We start from the raw sequence: 24,075 nt of genomic DNA on the forward strand, positions 1-24,075 counted from the left end.
ATAAAATCAAATTGGGGTAATCTTAAGTGTTGCAATCCTGATCAGGTAAAGGAAAGGATAAGCTGAAGGTTTAAGATACAATTTCAACAGCATTGTCTTAGCATAAATTATTTCATTTTTAACCAGTAAATAGATCAGAGAAACATCAAAAAGCATTGGAAATTGTTTGCCACATAATGGATCATTATTAATTGTAATACTGGGATTGTGAAAAAGATATTACCGCAAACTAAATTAAACGAATAGCCAATTTTCTCCAATAATGAATGAAAATCTAGAACAATGAGTTTAATATGTATTGGTAATTAAATAAATCACTTAAAATTACTGTTGGGAAGATGTACATATCTATGTGAGGAGTTCATAGTTTAATTTGTGATCTCATAGGTTAAATTCACAAGGGAGTATTTTGAGAAATGTGTTTGTGGTGACCTGCAGTAGATAAGGGATGAATAACTCTTGCACAAACATGGAAAATTTGGAATTTGGTAATTTTAATCACCATTAGTCTTCTGGTCACAAGGTTTATTTAAAATGATCCACAGAATTTTGCCATACCAAAGTTGGTTATAAGTTTATGAATGGCCTTGAATCATTCCAGAGAAATTTTAAGGGTCATGTTATTATGATAGAACAGTCATGGGAAAGCATGCATTTTAGTTATTAAGAATTTAATTAATATACTAAAATTGCGTTTAGACTATGATATTAAATCTTCTTTTATAACTTTAACTGAATGGTCCATACTAATGTTAGAATGTGCATTAACATTTAAGTTGTATTTGACCTCCAGAATATTTAAGATCTTCAAATGCTATGTTAATTTTGTGACAAACTCATTGTACTCAATGGTATCCATAAATGATTAAGTGATTTGCAACAATATATCTGTATTAAAATTATAGTTTGGACTTTTACTATAGATTTGTATTATCTTTAGCAACCTCAGTGTGTCATGCTTGAAATTAAGAAAGCAAACTAGGATATCATCTGCAATGGATGCAGTATTGATAATTTTCCTCCAATGCATATTGTCATATGTTTAAAATCTTGTATAGTATGGTAAAAGACTAGATGAAAGGAAGAAAAAATAAGGGAAAGAAGTTTCCTTGTTGGGTTCCAGTTAAGGGTATTAATAGGAGGGAGACTAGCAAATTTATTGTAATGACAGTAGATGCTGATTCATAAAGAATTTTAACAGCATTATTGTATTTCTCAGGAAAATTAAATTTCTTGGAAATTTCATATAGGAGAGGAATATGAACACTGTTAAAAGTTCTGCAAAGACTGCATACAAAACCAGTCTAGATCTGTTCAGTTTTCAATTATCATGTAAGATTAGTTTCAAAATGAGATTATTTTGTGGTTACCTTCCTTTGATAAAGATAGACTGAAACCTTGAGATCATTTGACCAGCTACCACTCCTAAATGTTTAGCTAGAACTGTAGCAAATAATTTAACTTCCTAGTTGATTAAGGATATATGAATAAAATGATTAATAAGATTAGAGTGCATATTAGGTTTTGGAAGGAAATAGTTTGAGAATTATCGTAGTGATTGTAATTCCCTTTTATTTGATTAAATTAAATATTTTATATAACTGGAATCAGTTGGTGTTAATAATTCTTAGAGAAAGATGCATCAATATATCAGAGTTAGATGTCTTACCAGATTTTAGAGAAGCCAAGGCTTTTGTGACTTCCTGTAGAATAATATTATTTGCAATATATCTATCATACCACTGGGAATTGTATTTGAATTTAGTTATTTAATTAATTTTTGATACTTGATTGATTATTTCGAGGATTTGATGACTCATAAATTGTTGAAGAAAACATTTAGTATTTCTTGATGCATATTATAGACCAGATCACTACCCTTGTTGCACATTATACAATTAGTAGCATGGTTTACTTTTGAAATATCTGCCAGAAAAAAAACATTGGTCCATTCAGTTTTATGTTTAATCTTTATTATCATTTCAAAATTCAATTGATTTGTTGCATGGATATTTTAAATTCACCTTGAAACACCAGCATATCTGAATATTTTGATTAATCATGTTTATTTTGCAAATCTTTATCTAGTTTTGAAACACCAGCATATCTGAATATTTTGATTAATCATGTTTATTTTGCAAATCTTTATCTAGTTTAAGTATAGCTTTCTCTATTTTAATAATTTTCTACTTCTTATATTTTTTCAGATACAATACTTAATTAACTAATTAATATCCCACATCAAACAATGTGAACACCATCTTTTTTATATCAAAGTGTATGTTCTTATCTAGGGCATTCAAAAACGGAAGTTTAATAAGCTGCATTATCTGTTCATTAACATCTATTTTCTTTTGCAAATCATAATTAAACCCCCAGTTTGATCTAGGAATTTATAAAAGTTGAAAATGTATCTTTAAGTATATGAAAGAATGATCTGAAGAAGACATAGGTTCTGTTTTACATTCCAAACCAGAGTTCTCCATAATTTGCAAACCAAGAAATAATTATACTAGACCCATACTTTATATGGAGGAGAAAATAAAGTATAATCCCTATCTTCAGGGAAGAAAGATCTATGTGAATGAAACAAATCACTGATATTCATTAGATCCTTAATAAGCTCTGAGAGTTTAAACCTCTAATACGCTATCCATATCTGTCCAAATAGTAACCCATTGTTAGATTACAATCTCCAGCTAACGTGTAATCATGTATATCAATTTATGAGACAGTATTTTCAATACGTGATACAAGAAAAGTTGACTTTCACTACACTGTGCATAAAATTATACTATAGAGAATGGTTTTATTAAATGAGACTCTTACGCTTGAGCTATTTCAAACAGTGACATTTTTTGACCAGGTTTGGTACACCATTTTTCTAGCTGAATCATCTGTAGCAAAGATATTATAATCCCCTTTTCATTTATAACCACTGAATTGTAAGGCTTTTGAGTTTTCTGTATTAAGTAAACATCAATATTCACTTGAAATAGTAAATGTCAAAAAAGTTTTCATTTTTGAGGAGCATGGATATCTTGGGGATTACATGAAACAAATTTAATTTGTGCCATCTTTTTATTTTCTCCAGATTATGCTCTGTAAGACTTTTTTGGTACCATATAACAGACTTCTTAGTTCAGTCTGAAAATGCAAAACATTTGCAATTGTAAACATGCTTCATTGGCTTATTCTAATTTGAGGTTGCCTTTAACAAATAGTTTCATTACAATATAAACTCAGTAAAGTGGACCTAGTCCACATTATACTTCTTTCCCATATAACCCATTACCCCTAGGAATAATCCCATAGACTCCTAACAGGATATGTATAAGGGACATATGAACCAATAATTCTAATAATCCCCAAATTCAATTACAATAGTTATAATTCCCCAAAACATACTAAATAAACATAACTAAAAGTAAAAGTATTTATATGCCTCATGACATGGTTGACAAGAATTGTCTGTGAAGGGTGGTCCTGCTAAACTAGGCTGTTCTACTTACTAAAGGATACAAATATGAGCAAATGTGTGAGGTAAATCGATAATGATGTGTCTGATTCTTAATCAGGGCCCTAATATGTTTATTTTAGACACCTACAAGATTTAAATCATTATTTTGAATACACCTTAAAATATTCCCTGTATTTCTTTCATATTTTCATTTACACCCATCTGTACCAAGCAGTGAGCACTTCAATAACATTTTACTGACATATCTTATTATTCCTTCAGTGACCGTGCTGAAAGCATTTTGAGGACAAATCGGCAATAAGAAGTTCAACGCACATTTTGTACAGGCAAACTGGAAAAAAAGTGATTATAATGTGTCTTCTATAACCAGCATAAATAAACAATTTGTTCTTGGTAGGATACCACAGGTACAGGACAAGCTTTATACTCTTCCACTCTATGTTCACATAATGTTATCTAGAAAATTAACTTAAAGTGGCTGCATTTTTTTTACCGTGGCTCAGTTATCCTTTCATTAAAATACATGTGAGACACATCTATCATTCTATACCCACTTACACCAACTCAGACTTAATTGGTATTTATGTGTTTATTTTCATGTACCATCATGTACTCCCCATAGCTCTATTTGTGCCTTCTAATACAGTATTGGTTATGGCAGTCACAGAATTTCAGTAAAGACCACTTATGCACAACTCCTTCGCACATTCCTACTGAGGGTATACATGTATAACAGCCCTGTACCGGGAAAAATACTCATTTGGAATACATGTTTTCAGCACAAACAAGATATCACAGACCACTCACACTCATTTCTAACCATCTTCAACCAAGCCACAACAGTAAAGCTGGAGTCACCAGCATATCAACTAAATGCTTTTAAGACTTAGTGCATTTTACATCAGCAGGGGTGGAGAGATGTTCATCGATGCAGTGGGTGCCTATCCAGATGACATATATCCATGAAATGTATTTCATGGATTACAGCAATAACCACAAGTGGTGGAACTGACTCTGCTCACCTGAAGGTAAGGACAAGGAAGGAAGTCAACCTCCTCTCTCACTAATCCATTATTAAGCTATGTTTTTATTGATAATGAAAGTTAACACAACATATTAACCATAGAATGTTAATGATCTTGTATGACTGCACAAATCCATTACCTTGTCCTAAAACAAAGCAATATAATTAATATTAGCACTATGGCATTCATGCTGCAGAATTATTATCTCTTACAGACAATACATCAATGGTTCTTATTTTTTGAAACTTCTCTTCCTGAGCAGTCTCATATTCAGCTAGCCTTTTCTTCATTTCAACCTCTGATTTTTGCAGCTTTATCACCTCATCTGAATATCTGTTTAAAGCTTCTTCCATTTTTTCCAGCCTTTTATTGTTTGTGTTGATATACTCCATCAGTGATTTGTTTATTTTAAACAGGTCTGTATGCAGTTGCCTTATATCCTCCTGTAAGTTACTGAAAGTCATGTCTGAAGGTTGCATTGCTTTTTGCTGAGCAGCTGTAGAACTCTCCCCAGTCAGTATTTCTTCCTCACTTTCTGTAGCTGAGTTTTTTTCCAGGTTTTCTGTATTTCTTTATCCGTGGCATCCAGGTAGCGCACTTACTTGACAGTTACTGATATTTACCCATAAACACGAGTCTACTGGCCTCCTCTGCCAAGTTCTGTTTTCACACTGGGAGAGGTAGAAACAATCTGTTACTCAGTGTGCAGCCATCAGGTTTCTTGATCTGCAAAGAGAATCCGACTAGTGTAAAAACAGGACAATCTCTTCATCATGGACCCTATGACCTAAAACACAAAACCCACATATGTAGTTCTATCAGCCAGGATCATGGCCTGGTGCAGAAAATATATCTCACTCTTCTGGGATAGAAAATTCCACATGTTGGGGGGGGGGCACATTTACAGCACCTTAACAAAGTTGAAATTAAAGAAGCCACAGATGTAATCACACATAATCTGCACAGTCAAGTCATTACAGTATGGAGCAATTTAGGATAATGTGATAAATAGCATGATAGGAAATGTGTAATTTGGCCTAAGGGGAATTAGGCAAAAGTGGTTCTGCTGTAGACAGAGAAGTTCCTGGTATTCTAGTCTTTGGGACCCTTTTCTAGAATGAACTTGTTTTCTGAGGGCATTATTCTTATCACGTTTCTGAAAAGTGTAAACATGCTCATAAATGGATCTACCTTTTTTAATCGAAAATACACTTGTTTGAAAAAGAAAAGTAGATCCCCACTTCAGCGAAAGTGCACTTCAACAAAAGTGCACTTTCGGTGAAGTATACTCACCGGATCCCTAACAGAAACAACAAACACACAAAAAAAATATTTTGCAGGGGGCCAAGCCCCCCTGCACCCCCCCACTTTAATATTCTCACTCCGAGATCGAACTACAGTGGGGAAAAGGGAATATTCCCTTATCCTCACTGTACCACAATCTCAGCACTAGTTTGCTTAGTTGTACATCAACACTAAACATTGATGTACAGCTAAGATGACATGCAAACTTGATATTGCCATAACAGTCAGCCTGTGGTTAAGTTTCTTGGTGAAAGCATTTTATTTTTAATGTCTCTTATTTGTTCATTTTAACAATGTATATTTTTATAGCTCTACATATATGACATGGTGACAGAAATAAACTAATTTGAATCCAGAAGCTGCATTACTGGTATGTCGGCTTTTCAGCTGCCTGTGATATTTCTGAAGATTAGCAAATTAAATAAAATGTCTACTATATCACATCTATCGGCAACAGCAGATCAGCTTTGAAACTCTTTTTTTGTTTAAAAGACTATCAAAACTCTCATTTTATATGTTTTTAAATTTTCTGAATAAAACAGTTATTTTTTTTTACAAATTACAGGCTTAAATTTCACTCTAAAATATTACTTTTGATTCCATGTTCCAGTAAATCACTAATATTTTTTCATCTGCATTTCTACAATTTTTGATGTGAGTACATTACAATTGCTATAGTCTGTAAAGTTTCATTGAACTCTCCATAAAATGGAAACCGTGGATCCACTGTTTTCAGTGCATTAAGGTATGCCTTACTGTGAGTAAACTTGCTGAAAAAAAATAAGAAAAAGCACTGTGAAATGCTCTTTCATGCAAAAGGCAAGGAGGCAATTAAGGTAGATAACACTTTTATTTTTAAATTTTAGATTATATATACATTGACTTAAAATTCAAACTTCAAATGTACTAAAAGTCAAAGATAAAGCTACCATATGCAAGGCAATTGTTTTTGACTAGTTATCAAGGAGTTCTTGAGTGAGTAGTTGCCTATATGACTGACATAGGCACAGGAAGCTGTTAAAGACTGGGGGGGGGGAGGGTGACAGGAGCACTTAGTGAACTAAAATGGTAATATTTTTATACCTATTTGCTACCACAACATAGGTTTACTTGGAGGACATTTTCAGCTTAGCCAATTCCCTTTTGGTGCTTGAATTAACATTTTCTGATTGGTCTTAGCTATCCCCATGGCTGATAATTGTGTATTAGCCCTAGTGAGAACAACTGTGATCATACCATAGATAATTTGAGGGGGGCATGTAACAGATGCAGCATTTAGGAACTGCCTCTATCCATTAGTGGCATGAGGGGAAATCCTGGAGTACATTTTCTATTACCCATCCTTAGAGCCAAGTTGCATATGAATATGGATGGATGAGCTTTGCTTTATTTTTATGGATAGTCTATTCTGGAACAGTGGTAGCCTCTGTGATATATATCCATCGCTCCACAACATTCCTGGACTGAGTATTTCTGATGCCATTTGACTTGCTGATGTTCAGTAGGTCCATCTGTATTATGTCGGAGGATGCTTTGTATGCCAAACATGTCACCTCTAAGCACTCTGTAGGATACTGAGTATAGTAATAAATCTTAGAGGTGGTCCATGCAAGACCTATTTTTAGGACTTGTATCCTTTTAGTAAGGTATCTCTGAAGGTATTCCAATTGTTGCATGGGGCGGAACAGATACATGCTAAAGTGGGCATTATACCAAATGACTGACATAATGAGAGCTTTGTAAAGGGGGACAACATCATCTCTAGATCTAGTTACACTCAATTTGTTTATACGCTGTGCAATATAGAAAGGCTTTATGATTCTGGGCACATGTTGGTCAAAAGTTAGGTCACTGTACACACAGTTCCCAAATGCCAAACAATTGGATCAGTGCTCAGAGGGCATTGTCATGATTTTGACACCAGTTATTATTTGGGACAAACCTTCTTGCATGATGGCTAAGTCATATGGGGATTCAATAACTTCTCCCAGCTTGCAGTCATCTTAAACTTAGCTGGCCAAAGCTCTTTGGTATTTCCTTTTACTTTTGAGATGTATATGCCAAACAGAAAAAGTCTCAGCACCGAACCCTGGGGGACTCCATTGGTGACTGGTCTCTTCCCCTGTTTTGATCTCCTGCATCCTGTGAACCAAGTTGCCAATGCAGCTGGTGATGTAAGTGTTTGCTCCTACATTATTCATTTTTTGTACTACACCTGAGTAGGGGATTGTTTCAAAAGGCTTGGCCAGGTCAAGGTAATGTGGTGTGAACTGTTTTACCTTCATCCATTGCTTTGGTAACAAGAGTAAAGCTTAAAATTTGATTTTGAGCTTTTCACACTTTCCTCTGGGCTGTTTTCAAACACCTTTTTAGGGCCATGCATAAATGTATGCATTCCTTGATTCACCTTCCTGATTGTATTAAATTACATTCCTTGTATAATACAGCATACTTGTTAGACTTAATTTAGAGTGCATTTTACATTTATTGTTTAAACATTTTCCAGTAGGCAATGAAACAAAAATGCATTAACCAGTAATGACAAAACTGCCCTATTCAGAACATTTTCATCATAAAGGTCTACGTCCACACACAACTGCATTTTAAATTTATTGTTTGAACATTTTTCCAGTACGCAATGAAGCAACATCCATGCACCAATAATGACAAAACTGCCCTATTCAGAACTTTTCCATAACAGTCTACTTCTACACACAATATATAAATACAGAATCACAGTAGACTGTAAGCCATAGGCATGTTGCACAGCTTCTTGAACTTATTTTCAATTGTGGGGGGGGGGGGCAAAAGGCCAAAAACCAGGGACACATTTTAAACATTGCGTGTATATTTTTGGAAAGTTGCTTGTTTAAAACATTGCTACTACCATGCATTTCACTGCCAAGTCTTGAACCCAGAGCACTATACACTACAGTCAGAGCAACATACCACTAAACTAAACCAGCAGATTCTTGAAAGACAGGAAGACAAACTTAAATGGCTATCATATCATTTAGTGAATTCAGTTCTCACTTCTCACCATAGCTCTCAACCTCTTAGCACAAAAATACAGAACAAAGCCAATAATGGAGGAAAACAGCCCCAAGATAGGGACACATTTCAAATACTGATTTTATAACCTTAGAAAATTGCTAGAATAAAAGGTTTTGTTTTACCACTCCTGCAAACCAGAAAGAACAGAACAAAAATGTGAGGCATAATTTTACAAGTGATGGTGGCTAGGGACTTTAGGATCTGTTTACCTGTATCCCAGGTACAGGGTTTGAACCTGAGTACCTCTAGCCACCAGATGTACCCTGCTGGGAGCATACAAACATATACACACTGCAATTAGTGTACTAACTCTGATATACAGATTCTCTGTTCTCCTGCTGTGTACTCACTCTGATAGACAGACTCTCTGTTCCCCTGCTGCACTTTGCAATTCCAAACTCTCTGTTCCCCCGCTCCACTCTGTAACTCCATCTGCAGCAGCTCACAAATAACAGCCAGAGCTCCACTATCCTGCTTGCAAATAACAGCTGGAAATGTGCTGATGTCATTGTAGCAAACAAAACTGAAAGGGACAAAGGTGATCTGCAAAAGTGGGGGGGCTCCCCTCCCCCATGTTCTATGGTTCTGGCTGCATGTTTTTATAACTACTTATGTTTTTTTTTCCTTATTTTTAATCTTCCCATGAAAGTGCATTTTCGGCAAAATGCACGTTCGCGGAAGTGCACTCGCAAATTTACATTTCGTTGAAACGTAAATTAGTTGTAGTAACCGGATCCCTCATAAATACATTGTTATAAATGTCTCTCAGTTATTTCAAACTAGAATGTATCGCAATTGACTATGTAAACGAAGCAGAATATAGTACAATTAAAACTGTCCCTTGCATGCATGACTAAAAGGCAGTCAGCTATAGTTATGTGTGGATCTTCATGGAAAAATAACCCTGCTTACAAGACCCACATTTGCAATTCCCACAGTAATGCTGGGAGTGAACAAGTCTCATTTCAGTGCTGGTCTCAATAATACATTTAATATTCTTTCCTTTTTTTTAATAAAGTTGGGTGACATTTCTTAAAGTGTTTGTGAGATCTTCACTGCACCTCAATAAATTCCAGTTTTTACAAACGACTTGCATTGCCTTATTGTCAACAGATACATAATGCATTACAAGAAAAAGTTGTTGTAGTGTACTTGATTGTAGTTTGCAGGGGGCTTTAAAGAATGGCAAAAATTATTAGCTAAACCTGCAGTAATTTCATGAATTATGTCATCAGCCAACACTGCCGGGTAATTCCTGTCATGAATCATTTGGCTAGGTAACTAAAGTTCTTCTACAAGCATGCATAGAGTCATAGGATGATACTGGGCTACTGACCTGGAGGCCTTTATAAGCCTAGCCAAGAATTTTATCCATGTTCCCACAAAGTCAGTACCTGTTCCCCTATCCAGCAAGGATACAAGTGGGATCCCAGGGGTGTATTTTCTGTTTCCCATCCAGTCGTCCAGGTTCCTCTTAAAGAGGGCTAGAGAGGTGCTATGCTTGACATGGAGAGGGAGTCTATTCCATAGATGGGGAAGTCTTTGGGACAGAAATCTATCCTGCTAACAAGTTCTATTAAGGTCACAGACCAGGTTGAGGCCTTGCGTGAAGGCTGCACGAGTGAAGTTTGACTTACAGATATGCAGCAACTCCATCAAGGCTGAGTCTGAGATGGCATTATATGCTAGACACAGGTCACCTCTGAGCAGTCTGTATGAGACTGAGTAGAGGGACAGGGCTTTTAGTCTATCAGTATAGGACAGGTGATTTTCTGGATTTTCCTGGTCAGGAACCTCTGTGGTCTCTCCAACTGCTATATGTGCTTGGCAAGGTAGATGCTGAAGTTAGCATTGTACTCAATAATGGGTCTGATAAGGGAGGAGTACAGGGATGTTATGACCTCCTTGTTCCTGGATGAAATACCCATACTTATGAGGTGGGCCATGTAGAAATCCTTCCATGCAACAGAGGCAACTTGGTGGTCAAAAGTCAGGTTGCTATCAACCTGGGTGCCCAAGTCCCTCACAACTGATGCGTTCTTAGTACATTGTTATTAATGTGATAATTAGAGGGGACTCCATTTTCCCCAAAGGGGATAATGATGCATTTCTTGGCATTCAGTTTGAGGCCATGCATCTGGCACTAGTCATTTGTTTGGGTAAGTCCCTCTTGGAGGATGTTCACATCACTAGGGGAGTTTAAGACAGCACCCAGCTTGCAGTCATCTGCAAACTTGGTCAGGCACAGACCACTGGTTTTGGCTTGCACCTCAGAAAAGTATATCCCAAACAGTAGAGGTCCCAGGAACGATCCTTGTGGCACACTGCTCTTTACGGGTCTACTACTAGAGGTGGCTTCCCATATTTTGACTGAGTGGGTTCTATTAGTGAGCCAGTTAGCTACCCATCTGGTAACATACAGGTTGATGCCTAGCTGGGAGAGTTTATCTATTATGTCTGAGTGAGAAATAGTGTTGAAGTCTTTGGTTAGGTCAAGGTAGGATGTGTGCACCTTCTTCCCCTCATCGATGGCTTTGGTGACTATTTTGAAGAAGTTGACCAAGTTTAACAGGCACAATCTCCCTTTGACAAAACCAAATTGTGTGGGGTCAAGTGTTTGGCAGTTGCTAATGTCCTTCTTTATAAGATCCATGATGTGTGTTCCATGGCCTTGCAGATCAGGCTAGTTAGGCTGATGGGCCTATAATTGTCTGAGTCAGTGGACGCTCCACCTATGTGTAGAGGGATCACAGTGGCTGTCCTCCATTCGGCTGGGATGAAGCCGGTGCTCAGGCTTTGGTTGAATAGGTTGCCTAATGGAGCTGACAGCTCATGCCTGAGTTCATGTAGGATACAGCCCAGGATGTTATCAGGTCCTATGGAGACTGTATTTTTTGCCTTTGTATTTTTTTACATTTACCAGATATAATTTGGGATAACAAAATCAATTGACTCTTAACTAGATTTCTTTTTAAAAAGTTGAGATGATTGCTGTTATAATGTAAATATGCATTATAAAAGAGTGTTTATGATAAATAATAGAGAAAATATTCCAGAATCATATCTTTAATAATAGTGACCTCCAAATAGCTAATAGAAGATCTGGTTACCTAGTAAGAAAAGCTTAACAAGCTTTTGTGTCCTTCAAACATTGAAAAACTGCGAAATTCACCAATACGGCCTGTTCATAGAATAAATAAATCATCCAACTAATGCAAATATAATCTTAAATATTTCTGAAAGGCTGACTTAATCACAGAATTATTCCCCAGCAGTGAAGAACCAGATTAGGTACAAGGGGGGTGATAACACCAGTGGAAATTTATGGTGTAGCACACAAAGCCTATCTACATCGTGCCACTCTAGCAATATAGGGGTCTCTGTATCACTCAGGTAAAATACAATATGCAATCCAGACAAAAGGACTACAATATGTGCTATGCATTTCTAAATCCCAGCTCACTTCTTTTTGCTTGTAATATTTATTGTAAGTGTGTTCCTAGTGTTATCTGTAAGTTTAGAAGAAACCTGTACTCACCTTGACCTGCTTTCATGGTCTATAAAGACAATTTAAAAATTTTTAGGGCCATCATTTTATCAAACACAATTTAAATATGTTTGTGCTTCCTGCAGTATATTGTTATTAAAAGTTGTTGAAAAAGTTTTTGAGTACCTTTTCTTACATTCATTAAGTTTATTTTGGATGTTTTGAGAAACTATTTCTGACTGAAATTTGATTGCAATTTGAGACATTTTTAGTGTTTCTTTTGATTTATGCACACATTTGTCTTTCATGTTTATGTACATATGTATGTATGCATGGATGTATATATGTATCTATGTATGTATGTACATATATCTGTATACTTGTATAAATCTTTAAGGTTCTGCTTGCTCCATTGAAAACAGGCCTAATGACTTCCGCGTCTCAATACAATGAAAGTAAAAGATTAATGGACTCATTCTCAGAAAATATTACAAAATTCAGAGGTGATTTTATTTTCTGTTTCAAAATTACTGTTTCTGTAGCTAAAATTTCAACTTGTTGTCTACCTACTTGTTGGTTAAAACTTTAAGTAAACTGTTTTCTTTTTTCAGCAAATACCCAGGCCAGTGGCATATCATAGCATTAGGTATGTTAGTAGCTGAAAGCACTCACTTATAGGTACAATTATTAGTAATTACAACATTCCTAGAGTAAACTTTGCATATTAGAGAAAATAGTAGTACATACATTCAGAATTTCAAAACAGAGCTATGTATTTGCACATAAAATAAGCTAGAATGTAAGCCTGTTCTGATAATTAAGTGGTTTATAATATTCAAAATACAATTAATAAATTGGAAAAAAGGGTAGATATGATCTCTATAAATTAGTTTTTGTGCAATATACAAATGTTAATAATGCAAGAGTAGTCTTTGAAATGATTATAGAAATGTGATTAGGGTCACTGACAAAATATATGAAAAGTCAGGGGATTAGTATAATATTGTAATGACAGATAAGTGAATGTAACCACATAATTTAGTTCTTTAAGAACAAAGAATTTTTTATAGGCTAGTCTCAGCTGTATTTAATTTGACTGAATTTGTTACCCATTGTCTGTAAAGAGCACATATCCTGCATATTGTTTTAGAAGTTCTAATAATTTCTTCCTAAAGCTGAAAAGGCCTTGGGTATGTCTCAGTTTTGTAGGATGTTGTTGTTGTGTCTTTTGGCTTTTCCCAGTTAGTGGTCGCCACAGCGGAACTCCGGTCCGCTAATGATTGGCAGTTGATTTCTACGTGCTGAGTTGCCAGTCCTAAAGCACAACCTTCAATGAAGGTACACCCATTCACGCATGTCTCCACGCAGAAGACGCTCTAGCTGAGAGTCGAATCGGTCAGTGTCTTACTGGTAAGTTCCATAATTTAAGACCATATTTAGTAAACATTTTCAACAGTTTTATTTATTCATTATGAGCTTTTTCTCTGTCCTCTGGATCAATTTTGATACTCTACCCAGCCCCCCACATCTGTCACCAGGTCTACCAGCCACTTTTTAACTCCTGAACTTGTCCCAAAGGGCTGGAGTTTGCAAAGAACCATGGGATCATAAGATCACAGGATCATAGAAGGTCACTAGGCTAATGGCCCTGGAGACCTTAAAAGCCTAGCCAAGAGTTTATCCCCAAAAAGAAACCTCAGTCAGCACCTGTCACCCCTGTCAGTGAGGGACACAGGTGGAATCCCTGGGATAAATTTGTGGTTTCCCATCCACTCATCAAGGTTGCACTTGAAGAAGGTCAGTGAGGTACTCTGTTTGACATGTATGGGAAGTCTATTCCAGAGATGGGGCAGCCTCTGGGAGACAAACCTTTCTCTCCAGCAGGTTTTGTTAATGTCACATACTAGAATCAGGTCTTTTGAGCGGGTAGTGCATGAGGAGTTAGACTTATGGATATGGAACATCTCTAGAAGGGCAGGGTCCAAGATTGCTTTGTTCATACATAGGTACTAGGCTATTGGCCCTGGGGCCTATACAAGCCCAGCCAAAAAGGTACCCTGGCTTTTGCCACCCAAGAAAATTATTTTCCTGTGCCACTGTCGAGCAGAGCCACAGATGTGATCCCCGGGGTGAATTTCCTATTTCCCATCCAATCATCAAGAATTTTCTTGAAGAGTGCTAATGAGGAGCTTTGTTTGACATAGATAGGTAGTTTATTCCAGAGTATGGGAAGTCTCTGGGACAGGAATCTATCCCTCCGGCATGTTCTGTTTATTGTGGTGACAAGGTTTAGGTCCCTAGAGCATGTAGCTCAGAGGGATTGGGATTTCTTTAAGTGGAGCATATCCAACAGCTCTGGGTTTGACATAGCTTTGTATATTAGACAGAGATCACCTCTGAGTAGGCAATATGCGACGGAGTAAAGCTGGAGTTTTTTGAGATGGTCTGCGTAGGGCATCTGTTTGAGGCTGGTAATCCTCTTTGTGAGGTATTTCTGTGGCCTTTCCAGTTGTTGTAGATGGCTTGTGAGGTACATACCAAAAGGGGCGTTGTACTCTATAATGGGTCTAATGAGTGATGAGTAGAGGGGAACAATGACCTCTTTTTTTCTGGATGAGTTAAAAAAAAAAGGGGCCCCTTTTACCCCATTTTTGGTTTTAAACTTTTTTAAACCAGGTTTGGAAATGGGGCCTAGCTGGGAGAGTTTATCTATTATGTCTGAGTGAGAAATAGTGTTGAAGTCTTTGGTTAGGTCAAGGTAGGATGTGTGCACCTTCTTCCCCTCATCGATGGCTTTGGTGACTATTTTGAAGAAGTTGACCAAGTTTAACAGGCACAATCTCCCTTTGACAAAACCAAATTGTGTGGGGTCAAGTGTTTGGCGGTTGCTAATGTCCTTGTTTATAAGATCCATGATGTGTGTTCCATGGCCTTGCAGATCAGGCTAGTTAGGCTGATGGGCCTATAATTGTCTGAGTCAGTGGACGCTCCACCTATGTGTAGAGGGATCACAGTGGCTGTCCTCCATTCGGCTGGGATGAAGCCGGTGCTCAGGCTTTGGTTGAATAGGTTGCCTAATGGAGCTGACAGCTCATGCCTGAGTTCATGTGGGATACAGCCCAGGATGTTATCAGGTCCTATGGAGACTGTATTTTTTGCCTTTGTATTTTTTACATTTACCAGATATAATTTGGGATAACAAAATCAATTGACTCTTAACTAGATTTCTTTTTAAAAAGTTGAGATGATTGCTGTTATAATGTAAATATGCATTATAAAAGAGTGTTTATGATAAATAATAGAGAAAATATTCCAGAATCATATCTTTAATAATAGTGACCTCCAAATAGCTAATAGAATATCTGGTTACCTAGTAAGAAAAGCTTAACAAGCTTTTGTGTCCTTCAAACATTGAAAAACTGTGAAATTCACCAATACGGCCTGTTCATAGAATAAATAAATCATCCAACTAATGCAAATATAATCTTAAATATTTCTGAAAGGCTGACTTAATCACAGAATTATTCCCCAGCAGTGAAGAACCAGATTAGGTACAAGGGGGGTGATAACACCAGTGGAAATTTATGGTGTAGCACACAAAGCCTATCTACATCGTGCCACTCTAGCAATATAGGGGTCTCTGTATCACTCAGGTAAAATACAATATGCAATCCAGACAAAAGGACTGCAATATGTGCTATGCATTTTTAAATCCCAGCTCACTTCTTTTTGCTTGTAATATTTATTGTAAGTGTGTTCCTAGTGTTATCTGTAAGTTTAGAAGAAACCTGTACTCACCTTGACCTGCTTTCATGGTCTATAAAGACAATTTAAAATTTTTTAGGGCCATCATTTTATCAAACACAATTTAAATATGTTTGTGCTTCCTGCAGTATATTGTTATTAAAAGTTGTTGAAAAAGTTTTTGAGTACCTTTTGTTACATTCATTAAGTTTATTTTGGATGTTTTGAGAAACTATTTCTGACTGAAATTTGATTGCAATTTGAGACATTTTTAGTGTTTCTTTTGATTTATGCACATATTTGTCTTTCATGTTTATGTACATATATATGTATGCATGGATGTATATATGCATCTATGTATGTATGTACATATATCTGTATACTTGTATAAATCTTTAAGGTTCTGCTTGCTCCATTGAAAACAGGCCTAATGACTTCCGCGTCTCAATACAATGAAAGTAAAAGATTAATGGACTCATTCTCAGAAAATATTACAAAGTTCAGAGGTGATTTTATTTTCTGTTTCAAAATTACTGTTTCTGTAGCTAAAATTTCAACTTGTTGTCTACCTACTTGTTGGTTAAAACTTTAAATAAACTGTTTTCTTTTTTCAGCAAATACCCAGGCCAGTGGCATATCATAGCATTAGGTATGTTAGTAGCTGAAAGCACTCACTTATAGGTACAATTATTAGTAATTACAACATTCCTAGAGTAAACTTTGCATATTAGAGAAAATAGTAGTACATACATTCAGAATTTCAAAACAGAGCTATGTATTTGCACATAAAATAAGCTAGAATGTAAGCCTGTTCTGATAATTAAGTGGTTTATAATATTCAAAATACAATTAATAAATTGGAAAAAAGGGTAGATATGATCTCTATAAATTAGTTTTTGTGCAATATGCAAATGTTAATAATGCAAGAGTAGTCTTTGAAATGATTATAGAAATGTGATTAGGGTCACTGACAAAATATATGAAAAGTCAGGGGATTAGTATAATATTGCAATGACAGATAAGTGAATGTAACCACATAATTTAGTTCTTTAAGAACAAAGCATTTTTTATAGGCTAGTCTCAGCTGTATTTAATTTGACTGAATTTGTAACCCATTGTCTGTAAAGAGCACATATCCTGCATATTGTTTTAGAAGTTCTAATAATTTCTTCCTAAAGCTGAAAAGGCCTTGGGTATGTCTCAGTTTTGTAGGATGTTGTTGTTGTGTCTTTTGGCTTTTCCCAGTTAGGGGTCACCACAGTGGAACTCCGGTCCGCTAATGATTGGCAGTTGATTTTTACGTGCTGAGTTGCCAATCCTAACGCACAACCTTCAATGAAGGTACGCCCATTCACGCATGTCTCCACGCAGAAGACGCTCTAGCTGAGAGTCGAATCGGTCAGCGTCTTACTGGTAAGTTCCATAATTTAAGACCATATTTAGTAAACATTTTCAACAGTTTTATTTATTCATTATGAGCTTTTACTCTATCCTCTGGATCAATTTTGACACTCTACCCAGCCCCCCACATCTGTCACCAGGTCTACCAGCCACTTTTTAACTCCTGAACTTGTCCCAAAGGGCAGGAGTTTGCAAAGAACCATGGGATCATAAGATCACAAGATCATAGAAGGTCACTAGGCTAATGGCCCTGGAGACCTTACAAGCCTAGCCAAGAGTTTATCCCCAAAAAGAAACCTCAGTCAGCACCTGTCGCCCCTGTCAAGGAGGGACACAGGTGGAATCCCTGGGATAAATTTGTGGTTTCCCATCCACTCATCAAGGTTGCACTTGAAGAGGGTCAGTGAGGTACTCTGTTTGACATGTATGGGAAGTCTATTCCAGAGATGGGGCAGCCTTTGGGAGACAAACCTATCTCTCCAGCAGGTTTTGTTAATGTCACATACTAGAATCAGGTCTTTTGAGCGGGGTAGTGCATGAGAAGTTAGACTTATGGATATGGAACATCTCTAGAAGGGCAGGGTCCAAGATTGCCTTGTTTATACATAGGTACTAGGCTATCGGCCCTGGGGCCTATACAAGCCCAGCCAAAAAGGTACCCTGGCTTTAGCCACCCAAGAAAATTATTTTCCTGTGCCACTGTCGAGCAGAGCCACAGATGTGATCCCCGGGGTGAATTTCCTATTTCCCATCCAATCATCAAGAATTTTCTTGAAGAGTGCTAATGAGGAGCTTTGTTTGATATAGATAGGTAGTTTATTCCAGAGTATGGGAAGTCTCTGGGACAGGAATCTATCCCTCTGGCATGTTCTGTTTATTGTGGTGACAAGGTTTAGGTCCCTAGAGCATGTAGCTCAGAGGGATTGGGATTTCTTTAAGTGGAGCATATCCAACAGCTCTGGGTTTGACATAGCTTTGTATGTTAGGCGGAGATCAACTCTGAGTAGGCGATATGCGACAGAGTAAAGCTGGCGTTTTTTGAGATGGTCTGCGTAGGGCATCTGTTTGAGGCCGGTAATCCTCTTTGTGAGGTATTTCTGTGGCCTTTCCAGTTGTTGTAGATGTCTTGTGAGGTACATACCAAAAGGGGCGTTGTACTCTATAATGGGTCTAATGAGTGATGAGTAGAGGGGAACAATGACCTCTTTTTCTGGATGAGAAACCTTTTGTGATGAGGTGTGCCACATAGAAGGATTTCCTGACTACTGTGGCAATGTGATTATCAAAGGAGAGACTACTGTCCACCTGTGTCCCAAGGTCTCTTGTCACACTTTTGGTGTTAAGTATACTACCTCCTATGCTGTAGTTCATGGGTACAGAGTTTTTACCAAAGGGGATGACAATGCACTTTTTGGCATTGAGCTTGAGGCCATGGCTTTGACACCAGGCATCTGTCTAAGTGAGGCCCTTTTGTAGGATGTCCACATCGTTAGGAGTTTCGATTATGGCTCCTAGTTTGCAGTCATCTGCGAACTTCATTAGCCAAAGACCTTCTGTGTTAGCCTGTCCTTCAGAGAAGTAGATACCAAACAGGAGAGGGCCCAGGACTGAACCATGTGGTACTCTACTTGTCACTGGTCTGAAGCCAGATTTGGAGTCTGCTACTTTCACAGTGTGGGTTCTGTCAGTGAGCCAGTTGGCAACCCATCTTGTGACATAGGGATTTATACCTAGTTTAGTGAGTTTATCTATAATTCCAGAGTGGGGGATGGTGTCGAAAGCCTTGGCAAGATCTAGATAGGCTGTGTGAACCACCTTACCCTTGTCTACGGCTTTGGTGACTGCTTCAAAGAGGTCTATCAGGTTTAGGAGACATGATCTGCCTTTTACAAACCTGAACTGGGTGGGGTCCAGAGTTTGGAGATTACAGATGTCTTTGTTTATAAGTTCCATGATGATACATTCCATGGCCTTGCAGACCAGGCTCATCAGGCTAATGGTGTGGTAGCTCCCGGGGTCCATGGTAGCTCCCCCCTTGTGGAGTGGGATAACCGTCGCTGTGCACCATTCAGCAGGCACAAAGCCTGAGGTGAGGCTATGATTGAACATGGTACTTAGGTGGGGTGCCAGTTCATTCTGTAGTTCATGTAGAACACAGCCTGGGATGTTTCCTGGTCTCATGGATGCTGTGTTCTTGTCTTTGGAGAGTGTGGTTTCTACCTATGCAGCCGTGATTACAGGAACTTTGCATTCTTCCAGTATAGAGATGGGCTCTTTAGGGGGTGAGAGGGGTCTAAAGTTAGCACTGAACCTATCTGCCAGGATGTTGGCAATATCAGTTGAGTCTGTATATTTAGTACCAATGTGCTGTAACTCAGAGCAGATCTGAGTGTTGCCATCGAGATTCTTGACAAAGCTATAGAATGCTTTGTAGCTGTCTTTAGAATCAGTGGCGATTTTGTTTTTGTAACTAGCTTTGGGAGATTTTATCAGGGATTGCAGCTTCTTACTGAGGCTGACCTGGGAGCTCCTCCACTCATGGGATTTTACTCTCTTTTGCAACAGTTTCTTCCTTTTGTTGTACAGTTTGTTTATGGTAGGGGACCACCAGATTGGCTTCCTTTTTTTGGAGGATAGCATCTTGATTCTGTTTGGGATAGCATGATCCATGCACTCATGTAAGTGCTTATAAAGTGCAATTGTGTAGGATTCAGTAGTCGTAACAGTATTATCCATCTGCATGGGTGTCATGAAGTTATCCACTTCTGTCTTAAGAAGCATGAAGTTGGCTTTGGAGAAATTTTTTTACCATGGTTTCCTTAATGGGGGGTGGGGGCAGGATGTGGATATCTAGGGTAATTAGCTTATGGTCGGATCGGACCAATGAGGCGTTGACTTCAGGTGTGGAACACTGGTCACACATGTTGGCAATGACTAGATCTAGGATATTGTTGCATCTGGTGGGGGTGTGGATATGTTGATCCAGGGCATTAGAGTTTATGAATTCCAAAAAGCGTTGAGCGAAGGAGTTGGTACATGAGTAGTTTTCCCAGTAAATGGTGGGGTAGTTGAAATCGGCCATTATTAGGTGTTTGGTTGAACCCTAATATTTTCCAGTACATCAAGAAAAGAGGAGTGGGAATCCTGGGGCATGGTGGGTGATCTGTAGCAAGCTACAATTTGGATTGCAGTTTTGCCCAGAGTTAGTTGCACTTCGATAACCTCGGCTGCATTATGCTGAACAACTAGCCTGGAGTTGTGGATATCCTTAATGAATATGGACACACATTCGTCTTTGGTGTTCTGGTCCAAGTTACATGGCCGAAAAGTGTGGTATGAGTTATAGCCTGGTAGTACAGGGGTGCTCTCTGGAGCCTTGAACCAGGTCTCAGTCACTGCACAGATATCGATGTTCTACATTTTAAGGAGTGCCTTGAGTGAGTGCATTTTGAGATTTAGATTTCTAGCATTGAGTAGCATCACCCTCAGTTTTTGCTTGCCTGTTCCTGTTACGGTGGTGAATTTGTCATTTGAACCTTGCCTAAAAAAGGCACTATAGGGGTGGCAAGAACCTTAGCCAGTATCCGGAATCCCAGGGGTGACAGGTGCCGGCCATCTGTAGCAAAGCATCATGGTCTATCGACCATGTCATCCCAGGCAGACAGATACTGGATCCCTTTAGAATGGCACCAGAAGCTTAACCAATTGTTGAAGTCAATCATTTTGTCCTTGTACTGCAGCATCATTCTGCATGATGGCAGAATGCTACTCAGGGCTAGGGTCATACCTGCCTGGGCTACAAGATCGGAGAGCTATTCCATGTCTCTTTTCATGTAGTCCAGGGAGGTACATCTCAGGTCATTCACACCAACATGGACAATGATAGAGTCATATTTGTACTTGTGTGGAGTGACCTGAGTGCGTGGGTTATGTGGTGGATCCTGGCACCCAACAGGCAGCTGACAGTAACCTTCTCCTTGTTTAGCCTGGTGAGTGGGACATCAGTGTGCCTGACTATTGAGTCACCTATGACTAGTGTGTTGGGTATACTGTTTTGCCTTATTGGTTGTGGTTGAATGGCACACTGAGTCTGCGTGCTATGTGTCATTTGGGTTGTGTTGGGGGATGGAGGTTGCTTGCGTTTCTGCTTTGGAGGTCTCTGTTGCTTAGACAGATTATTATTGAGAGCCTCCGTGAATGTTTTTGTGTTACTATGTGTGGATTTTGGAGGTGTAGATTTAGTGAGACTATGTGATGAGTGTGGTGTGGTGCAAGTGTTTACCTTCTCCTCTTGACTGTCAAGTTCAGTCTTGATTGGAGAGAGCTTTACCTCCAGTTTGGCTAGATAAGTGCATCTCTCACAGGTTGTAGTGTTGGGTGGTAGGAGGAGAGGGTTGTCTGTGTACATGAGGCAATTTCAACATTGCCCCAAGATGCCCAGATTCATCAGATAGACAGGAGAGAACACTGGGAGCTGACCATTGGACATGCCTGAATAAAAAAAACTATTTTCCTCTTGATAAGTGAGGAAAGTGAGTACAAGAGCTGTTTTTCTCTAAGCAAGTGTGGAAGGTAAGTACCAAAACTGTTTTCCTCTAGGTGATGAGGTAGGGTGAGTGCTGTAGTAATTAGTAGGTTATTTAGTGCTTACAAGTTCTGAACAAATGCTGATCATGAATAAGCAAATTCAAGTGCTAAAAGTAAGAATCTGTATCTGGACTAAACTAGTTACAGGAAAGGGGGGAAAAGTGCAAATGCGGGCTTTTAAATCAGAAAGTTGAGAGAGATGGAAAAACTGCCCAAATGGCCAATAACTACAATTACTGGGCCAGAACCACTCCTTATGTGGTAGATAGGTTACCTAGTGCTTACCACTCCCACTGATAACCTAGAAGGCTTCCCTCCAACACAGAAAGCTTGGGGGGGGGGGGGGCTCAGAAGCTTACATACAGTCCTGGATACAGCAAATCTGAACCTAGACTACACTAGTTACAGGAAAGTAGATAAAACAGCAGTAAAAACAATTCAAATGCAGTGCAAGCTAGCACACTTGAGTATGTAGCAATGTTAGACCAAACAGTTTAAGAAAATACAATTAAATTAAAAATGACTACAAACAAGTGCAGAAGGAGTCTATTAGGTAGAATGAGGACCCTAACACAGGCCTTTTGTTTGTAGGCGAGACACAGGTCACCCTTGAGCAATCTGTATGATACCAAGTAGAGTGATAGTGATTTGAGCCTGTCTGCATAGAACAGGTGTTGGAGGCCATGGATTCTCTTTGTGAGGTATTTCAGTGGCCTTTCCAGTTGGTGCAGATGTTTGGAGAGGTACATTCCAAACAAGGCATTATACTCAATTATTGTTCTCTTGAGGGAGGAGTATAGAGAGGTAATAACCTCCTTTTTTCTGGATGCAATCCCTTTACTTATGAGATGAACCAAGTAAAAGTTTTTTCTGACCACTGCTGCTGCATAATGGTCGAATGTGAGGTTGTTATCAACATGAGTGCCCAGGTCTCTCACCACATGTTGTATGCTTAGGGGGTTGCCATTGATGTGGTAATCAGGAGGGGTTGTGTTTTTGCCGAATGGTATGATGATACATTTTTTTGCATTTAGCTTGAGGCCATGACTTTGGCACCAGTCATTAGTTGCTGTGAGACCCTCTTGCAGTATGTTAACATTGTTTGGGGAGTCAGTGATAGTACCCAACTTACAGTCATTGGCAAACTTGGTCAGCCACAGGCCTTTTGTTTTTGCCTGTATGTCCAAGAAATAAATGCCAAACAGTAGGGGTCCCAGAACAGATCTCTGGGGAACTCCACTAGTGACAGGTCTGCTATCAGAGGTGGAGGTGTCTATTTTGACTTTGGGGGTCCTGTTGCTGAGCCAGTTGGCCACCCACCTGATGAGACAGGGATTTACGCCAAGTTGTGTTAGCTTTTCGATGATGCCCAAGTGGGGGATTGTGTCAAAAGCCTTGGCCAAGTCAAAGTAAGTTGTATGCACTGACTTTCCTTCATCCAGGGCCTTGGTGACAGTCTCAAAGAAGTTAACCAGGTTCAACAGGCAAGATCTGCCCTTGATATATCCGGACTGGGTGGGGTCAAGTGCTTGGAGATTGCCTATGTCCTTGTTTATAAGATCCGTAATAATACACTCCATGGCCTTACAGATCAGACTTGTCAAGCTAAAGCAGTGATAATTTCCAGGGTCAGTAGTGGCACCACCTTTGTGCAAGGGGATGACAATAACGATTCTCCACTCTGCTGGAATGAAGCCAGTACTTAGGCTGTGGTTGAATAGGGTGCTCAATGGTGAAGCCAGTTCTTGCTGGAGATGGTGCAGAATACATCCTGGGATACTATCAGGTCTCATGGAAGCTGTATTTTCTGCCTTGAATAGGGCCTGTAACACTTGATCTATGGAGATGTCAGGTGCGGGACAAGTATTGGGGATGTCAAAAGGGCCTTTAGGAGGGCAGAGGGGTGAAGTTTGCTCTGAACCTATCTGCTAGCAGGTTGGCTAAGTCAACAGGATCAGTGTAAGTCATACTTTTGAAGTACTAATTTGGAA

This window comes from Protopterus annectens, chromosome 3.part0 (assembly GCF_019279795.1).
Source record: "Protopterus annectens isolate FY-2018-M chromosome 3.part0, PAN1.0, whole genome shotgun sequence".
Taxonomy (NCBI): domain Eukaryota; kingdom Metazoa; phylum Chordata; order Ceratodontiformes; family Protopteridae; genus Protopterus; species Protopterus annectens.